At 51.5% G+C, this 7,680-nt stretch overlaps 1 pseudogene; it reads right to left on the bottom strand.

Moving 5' to 3' along the window:
• Positions 1-1,514: 1,514 nt before the first annotated feature.
• Positions 1,515-7,138, bottom strand: LOC129641132 (melanoma-associated antigen B1-like; annotated as a pseudogene).
• Positions 7,139-7,680: the final 542 nt, after the last annotated feature.

The following is a 7,680-nucleotide window of genomic DNA, read 5'->3' as shown; positions in this document are numbered from 1 at the left end:
TCAGCCTCAGACTGGGAGGAGTGAAACATTATGGCCTCTAGAGCAATTCAGACCAGGCTCTACACTCAGTTCTGTCACTTTATCAGCCTGGAGAATAGAAATTCTTTGTCTGCTAAGTGAATTTGATAAGCCTTGTCTTACAGAAGTATCAGAACATATGTAGCTTGTGTAAAGCACCTGGCACTGCAGCTGGCAATGTTTAGGTCTTATGATGCTTATTTTCATACCAGAAGAAAATCTATGGGAATTTCTACCTTCATCTATGGGAATTTTTCTTTACCCAGGAGAAACTAGAGACTATGTAGTCTTCTAAACAAAGAAAGCTAAGTCAATCAAACTGCTGCTTAGCAAGAAACTGTAGGGCTTCCCTGGTGGCTCAGTGGTAAAGAATCTACCTGACAACCAGATGTCAGTTCAATCCCTGGGTTGTGAAGATCCCCTGGAGAAGGGATTGGCAATCCACTCCAGTATTCTTGCCTGGAAAGTTCCATGGACAGAGGAGCCTGCCAGGCTACTGTCCATGGGGCCACAATGAGTCAGACACAACTTAGCAACTAAACAAGTAATCCTAAGTAAATTTACTCTATCATAGAATATGTTATTGAATTTAGAGGCAAGTGTTTTACCAGGATGCAACGCAAAACCTTATAGAATTTGTGTCAAGGACCAGTAATTCCCCTGCCTCCCAAAGCCCTCCCGACATAACACCCCGATTTTCATGTATTTCACCACCACTAAAATCTAGCCCCGCTCAGGAGGTCTACTAGATTACACTCGAGATACCCTCATGTTTGGAGTGTGCTGGGGCTCCTTCTGTTCAGGGCCCAGAGTGCCAGCACAGTGACGTCTCAACATCCCATCACAAAGGAGACAGTAATATGCATCAAACACCTGGTTTGTGGACTGTGTTCACCTGCACTGGGGCAGGAGCACTGGATACCTTCTGTTCTTTCCCCCAGGTGGAGATTCCCTCTGGTTGACTCACAATCTCAGGGTAACTGTTCAGGGAAGCTTCGCATTTCAGTCTCAGCCTCCCAACTTTGAGGGCCACCATCTGGGGATCTGGGCCCGGCTCACCATTATCACAGGTTCATCCAGCCCACCACGCAGCGAACTTAAAATGACCTCCCACGAAGGAACAGGAAGACAGAGAAGATGTATATTATGATTAGCTTTCCAGCCCCACCTTAGCCTCTCACAACTTAAAAGGTTGGGAGTGTTGGTCGAACGCAGTGAAATAGTTGCCTCAGACCTGACTAGGGGCTGGAGGGACTGCTAGACGTGACTTTGGAGCACACACTGGCCTTGGCAGGACTATAAACCCTGACTGCAGCTCGGGCTCTCTCGTCATCCTCTCTCAGAGCCTTTTCATAATCGGGTGGGAAGGCACTGGGGATGTTACCATTGACCTTGGCCAAAATACCAAACCTCAAAGTTTTGGTTTAAGAGAATAAAGGCTGAGAATTTATACCTCACTGCTCTCATCCCAACTCCCTCCCCAGCATCCTCCCTGATTTTTGTCACTTGTCTTAGATCATCACACCACCTTCCTTATGGAATCACTGCTCATATACTCAAGACATCTACAGGCAGGTACAGGGTCTCCTTTATCTTTGCATCACCCCCACCAGCACAGAACCTTCTGAAGAGCAGATGCTCAAGTAAAGATGAGAATAAAGGAGCCACCAAGCAAGGAATGTAGTTTCTCATTGTTTTTATCGGCATTCTTGAATAAGCTAACAACATCTAAATATATCGCTAAGGGTACTACTGAATGTTATAGAGAGAGAGACAAAGGTGAATAACATAAATCAAAACTTGACTACAGCTTACTTGATTTTCATCTGTTTTAAAACTACAACATTCTTTCACATTTCCAAGAAAATTACTATTCCAAAGCTATGTTATCATGTTCTGGATCTCAAAAGAGGAAGGATTTTCTGAATTACACTACACAGTACCAAAACTCTTACTCTTAGATCTGACAGACAACAACAAATCTGTGATCCATGTCATTTGTAAATTTGGATTCTGAATCTAAACAAACATTCTGGGAAATGAAACAACATTTGAAAAGTAATAGTGTAAAACAGGAACACAAAGAAGATACGTATTGACATTTCCAGCCCTACATTAGCCTCTCACTTCTTAAAAGGTTGGCAGTATTGGTCAAAGAAAGTGAAGCTGCCGCCTGAGAACTCACTGGGCACTGGATGGATCTCTGGGTGGGACCCTGGAGCAGGCAGTGGCCCTGGCAGCACCACGAGACCTAACTAGAGATCTGCCTCGGGATCTCTTCTCTTCTCCCAAAGCTACAGCATAATGCAACGGGAAAGCACTGGGGATGGTACTCTTGATCTTGGCCAAAAACTCCAGCACCTTCATCTTTCTGGTTTCAGCGTAGGCTCTTGAGCCCCACAGGAACTCATAGCTCAGGGGATCGCTGTCGGGAATCTGATGATACACCAGGTAATTCTGCTGCACCCACTCTTCCGTGATGAGCTTCCTGGGATCCCCAAAGATTACATGCTGCTTTCCATCATAGATGCCCAGAACATTCAGGAACTCCCAGACATCAGCCTCAGAGGCGCGGTTGCCATTCAGGTAGATCACATTCAGCAGAGGCATCAGAAGCCCATTCTTCGGCACCTCACAGCTGCTGCTCAGCACCTCATCACTGATGAGGCCTATCTTGCTGACCAGGGTATAGGAGTAACCATTCGGCTTGCCTTCCTTCAATTCAAGACCAAATGACAGCTCCATGCATTTAGCTGCTCTCCTGAGGATCTCGGGGAAGCGTGTCTTGTACCTTTTGTGAAAAAGCTTCCGCATATCTAGCCTCCTTAATGGGCTCTTTCATCTTACACTTATCAAGCAGGAAATTGACCAACACTCCTGCCTTCTCCGTCAGAGGATCTAGAGGAGTGGTCTTAGCAGAGGTTGAGGCCCGGGAGGAATTTTCACGTTCCTCAACTTGGCCCCTGCCACGTGCTTTAGATCTTGGGTGTGAAGCCCCTACAACAGGAGAGCTAGTGGCTGCAGCTCCCTGAGGCTTCTGGCCTGCACCAGCAGGGGGGGAGCCCGGGGGCGTACCCCCAGAAGTAGGGGTGGGGGTGGCAGCAGCCAGAGCATTCCCGAGATCCTTGGCCTCCATGCGTGCCTGGCGGCGTTTCTCACGTCCACGGCGCTTGCTCTTCTGCCCCCGAGGCATGACTATCAGCAGGCACAGCGGGCAGGGAAGCAGGCAGGAAGTAGGTGATGCTGGAACCTGGAGAAGGGAAGATTAGTGGATGAGCTCCTTCAGCATGGAGGGAATGAGGCTGCTCTGCCCGTTTCCTTGAGAGCCCTACTCCAGGAACCGCTGGCCTCTTGTTCTTGGTCAGCCCATCCCCTGAGAACCCTGTGTAAGAAGTGAGCGCGTGCCAGCCTCAGGCCGCAGCCTGCCTGTGGCTGCCTCCAGTTGACAGAAGATCCTGGGACCGGGGCCCTTTCTGGGTCCCTTCGTTCACACACACAACTGTCACATCAGCTCTTAGTGGGGTCGGGACCCCTGCCATGTGCCGCTTGAAAGGTGACACCTCAAAGCTCTCTGGGACCCATGAGAAGGAGCCGAGTCGTGGACACGGTAGGGGTGGATGGCACTGGCAGTTCTGGGGGCCTGCTCTGTCCTGAACTCGGTTCTCCACCATTCAGGGTCCTCATCTTGTCAACACCAAGGGTTTGGGCCCCTCCCTCCTGCCTCTGGTGCTGCCTCTTCAGGTGAAGAACCTCATCTCCCTTAGAAATGACACAAAGAAATGAGGGGCCTCAGCAGAGGATCAGGCAAGACTCTAGTGTTCATTTGATTAGCTGGAAGGGGGAGCGTGCTACCTTCAGTCCTCATTCGCAGTCCCCACTTTGACTCCTGGGAGGATCTGGGGGCTCCTTTCTCTCCTGGCTTGAGGACCTTTCTTCACAGCAAGGCCAACAGCTCCCTGAGATCGAATGGGGAAAGCCAGGGTGGCCTTACCTGGCCCTACCGCCCATGGTCTCTGTGGCCAGAAGAGCTGCAGCAGGAGTTTGAGGCCCTGTAACGGGTGCTACTCATGCAAGGTCCCCAGATTTTACTCAGGGCAGAGTCTAAGATTCCTTCCTCTGCTGACCCATTAGACTAAGGTGCTCACTTCCCTGTTAGCTGTGAGTGAGGCACACTTCTGCCGGCCATGTATGCCTGGGGGCACCAAGGAGTGACAGTGCGAGGAATTCTGGGAGTTTCTCACAGTCCTCAGCATCTTCTCTGTGAGTCCTGGCAAATGTTAGAAATTCTCCCTCTGCTGACCTGAGCACGCTGAGGTTCCCAAGGTGAAAGAAAGTGTGAGCCACCTCTCGGCATCCCTGTCCCTGACCTCCCTGGGATGGCAGCAGAGGCTGGACTCTGTGGGACTTCACTGTTCTGTCATCACTGGCCCCTTTAGTCCGCACTTGGATGTGATTTATGTTCCTCCCTTAGTCCACTCTGAGTTTTCTGGCCTCAGATCAAGGCCCACATCTCCCTGAGTTCCTGGGGCTGAAAGTGAGGGGTGACATCTGGCAATCTCTGCCTGAGGTGCCCTAGGGCAGACAGGGACTGGGACTTTGCAGGCCCCCACTGCTTTGGGTAGGTGCTCATCTAAGTCATCTCTCTGGGTCCTTATCATGACTCTGTGACTCCTGGCAAGACCAGGAAATCTCTGTCTCGACTTGAGATCTCTCCCCTCCTACTAAGGCCCCCATCTCCCTGAGACCCACTAGAAAGCAGTGACATTTTCCCGATCTCTAGCTACAGCTGTGTGTGGACTCCTGATGCGGACAGTCAGGAAGAGATTCTGCACTGCCCTCTGTTGTCGCGGGGTAGCTGGATGGTCCCTCAATTCTTAGGTCCTCTTCTGGGCTCCTGGTACTAGCTGCAAATGCTCCAGTGGCGGACCTGAACCCATACCCCCATCATCGAGGTTCCTCACCTCCCTGCGAGGCTCTGGGCAGAAGCAAGTGGGGGTCATCTGGTCCCCATGCCTGGGTCTCCCAGGTCTGAGAGGAGTGATGCGACTATGTGGTTCACTTCCTTCTGGGTGGGGTTCTCGCATGTTCATTCAGTGTTACCACTGTCACTCCCTTTAGGAACCGGTCTTCCTCCCTATGTTGAATGAGGCCTCATCCATCAGAGTCAAACCTGAATGTCCCTGAAACCATCCTTGGAGAAAATGAGAGGGCATCTCTGCCTGAGAGCTCTAACCCGGCTTCCCAGGGTGACGGCAGAGGCGGCACTCTGTGTGGGCTCCTCTGTTCTGGGGGAGTCAGTTGTCTCCTTCCTCACATAGAATTGGTGCTTCAACATCTCTCATGGCCTAGGACTCCTCGTTTTCTCCTAACCTGGGCAGGCAGACCTGAAACCAGGCCCTCATCTCCCTCGGACCCCACAGGCAAAATCAGGGGCACCAGAACTGGCCAGCTCTTCCCTGGGACCCCCAGGGCTGACAGCTGAGGCGGCATCAGATGTGGCTCTCTCTACCGTGTATGGATCTTCCCCTCGACTCTGCATCCTTCCTGGGACTCTGCCTTCTGCAGACCTGAGCCCAAGACCCTGTGAAAGGTCTTCACCTTTCCCAAGAGGACCCAAGCTGACAGAGTGAGCCACATTCCGCCAAAAATGATTTGGGGCTATGCTGCTAACCACAAGGGCAGCACTCTCGACCCCCACCCCCTGCCCCAGTTCTGGAGTCAGGGGCTCCCTCAGTCCTCACTCAGGATTCTGGCCTCCAGTTTGGGTAGGGTTTGGGGTCTTCCCTCTGCTGACCCGAGTCTGCATGCCCCAGAGCAAAGCTCTCACCTCCCTGAGTGGCTAGAGGAGATGCTGGGGGCTCCATATCCAGCTACCTTGTTTGGGGATGCCCAGACCTGAGAGCAGGGCTGCTCCTTAGTGCAGCAATCTGCTTGGATGCCAGGCCTGCTGACTAGCACTGAAGGTCCTAGCTTGACTCCTTCTAAGGCTGAGACTCCTCCCTATGCCTCATGGGGTTACCTTATCTATCATTCTATGTCTTTATTTATTTACCTTTCACACCCATTGCTTTTTATTATGTAACTGGTAGTTACATCTTAACCTTTCTCACCTCTTTCTCTTCTCCCCCACACCCCTAAACCTAACCCCCATCAACCACCTGTTTTTTCTCTCTTGCTTCTATAATTGTTTCTGTTTTTCAGATTCCTCACAGAAGTGAAATCATATAGTATTTCATTTTCTCTGACTCATTTCACTTAACATACATAATACCCTCTAGGTCCATATCCTTTTATATAAAGGCCTTTCTCTACCTGAACGCCCCTTATCCCCAAACCCCGCCAGCCCCCGCACACCATGCAAAAATGACGGGTTCTCTCAGCCTGAATTACACTATGGTAATTTGGACCCCTATGGTAGGGGTCCAAACCTTCTTATTCTAATGATCTAATGATCAGATCTAATGATCTGAGCGGGAGGGGATGTAATAATAACAGAAATAAAGTAAACAATGTAATGAGCTTGAAGCATCCTGAAACCATCCCTTTAGCCTACCCACCCTACCCTCATGCCACCCCACCCTCCTTTATCCACCGCATCACACCCCATCCCACACTGCACCCCACCCCATGCAAAAATTGTCTTCCAAGAAACCCATCCCCCGGTGCCAAAAAGATTGGGGGCCACTACTGTGTGGCACTGCAGCATTGGTTGCAGGAATGACTTCTGTGCAGCCACCACTTTCGAAGGAGATATCCCTGTGAGCGCTGAAAGCCCCATCTTTTCACCTGTTGAGGGCAAATACCACTTCCAACGCATAAAGAATCCATCCTCTTTCAACAAAGCAGCCCGAGCCGCCACCGACCCTCCACGTGGCAACAAGATGGCTCCTCGGCCCGCAACTCGGGACAGGGCATGTTACACTGTAGATTGCAGGGGTGGGATGCGGTTGGGTCACTTTTCTTACAGGCAGGGGTTGGGAAATTCACTTCAGCTACATTCAGGTCCTCACCTTGGCTCCGGACGAGTCCAGTACACAATCTCCGCTGAACAGACGCTGCAGCTACCAGTCGCGCTCCTCGCCTCGAAAGCGGAAAAGAGGAGTCCTGCATACGTTCGTACGTGGGGTCTCCTAGGGGCGGGGCAGGGGCAGGGGGCAGGGGCGGGGTGCTACAGAAACCCGGTAGCTCAACATTCATCCGTCCCTGGGTCCTCCTTGTGCAGTGTTATCAGAGCCCAGGACACCTCCTTCTAAGAACTCGAGTCCTCCAGCTCCCAAACGAAGCCCTCGCCTTCCCAAGTCCCTAGTGTTGGGAGTCAGGGTGCTGCTCTGAGCATCTCTGCTTGTCAGGAGGGGGCGCCACTCAGTGAGCCTCCCTCGTAGGGGGAGAGACCCTCTCAGTAGCACTGATGGTCCTCACCTTAAGTCCGGTTATGGTCAAGATGCCCCCCTCTGCAGATCTGGGGTCCGATTCTGCTAGAGGAGGCCCTGTCCTCCCTAAGATCACACAGGTTGAATGAGGGGACCACTCAGAAGTAGCTCTTCTGGGTCTCTCAGGGCTAAGAATTTACAGAAATGTGTTTGGATCCCTCTCCAGGGGTCCTGTCTAACACTCAGCATCGCATGTGACGTCCTCCTTGGGTTCAGGTCCGTCCCTCTGCGA

The sequence above is a fragment of the Bubalus kerabau genome, unplaced genomic scaffold (genome assembly GCF_029407905.1).
Source record: "Bubalus kerabau isolate K-KA32 ecotype Philippines breed swamp buffalo unplaced genomic scaffold, PCC_UOA_SB_1v2 scaffold_76, whole genome shotgun sequence".
NCBI classification, from domain to species: domain Eukaryota; kingdom Metazoa; phylum Chordata; class Mammalia; order Artiodactyla; family Bovidae; genus Bubalus; species Bubalus kerabau.
The sequence above is the reverse complement of the archived record's forward strand: the minus strand, read 5'-3'. Positions and strand labels throughout refer to the sequence as shown.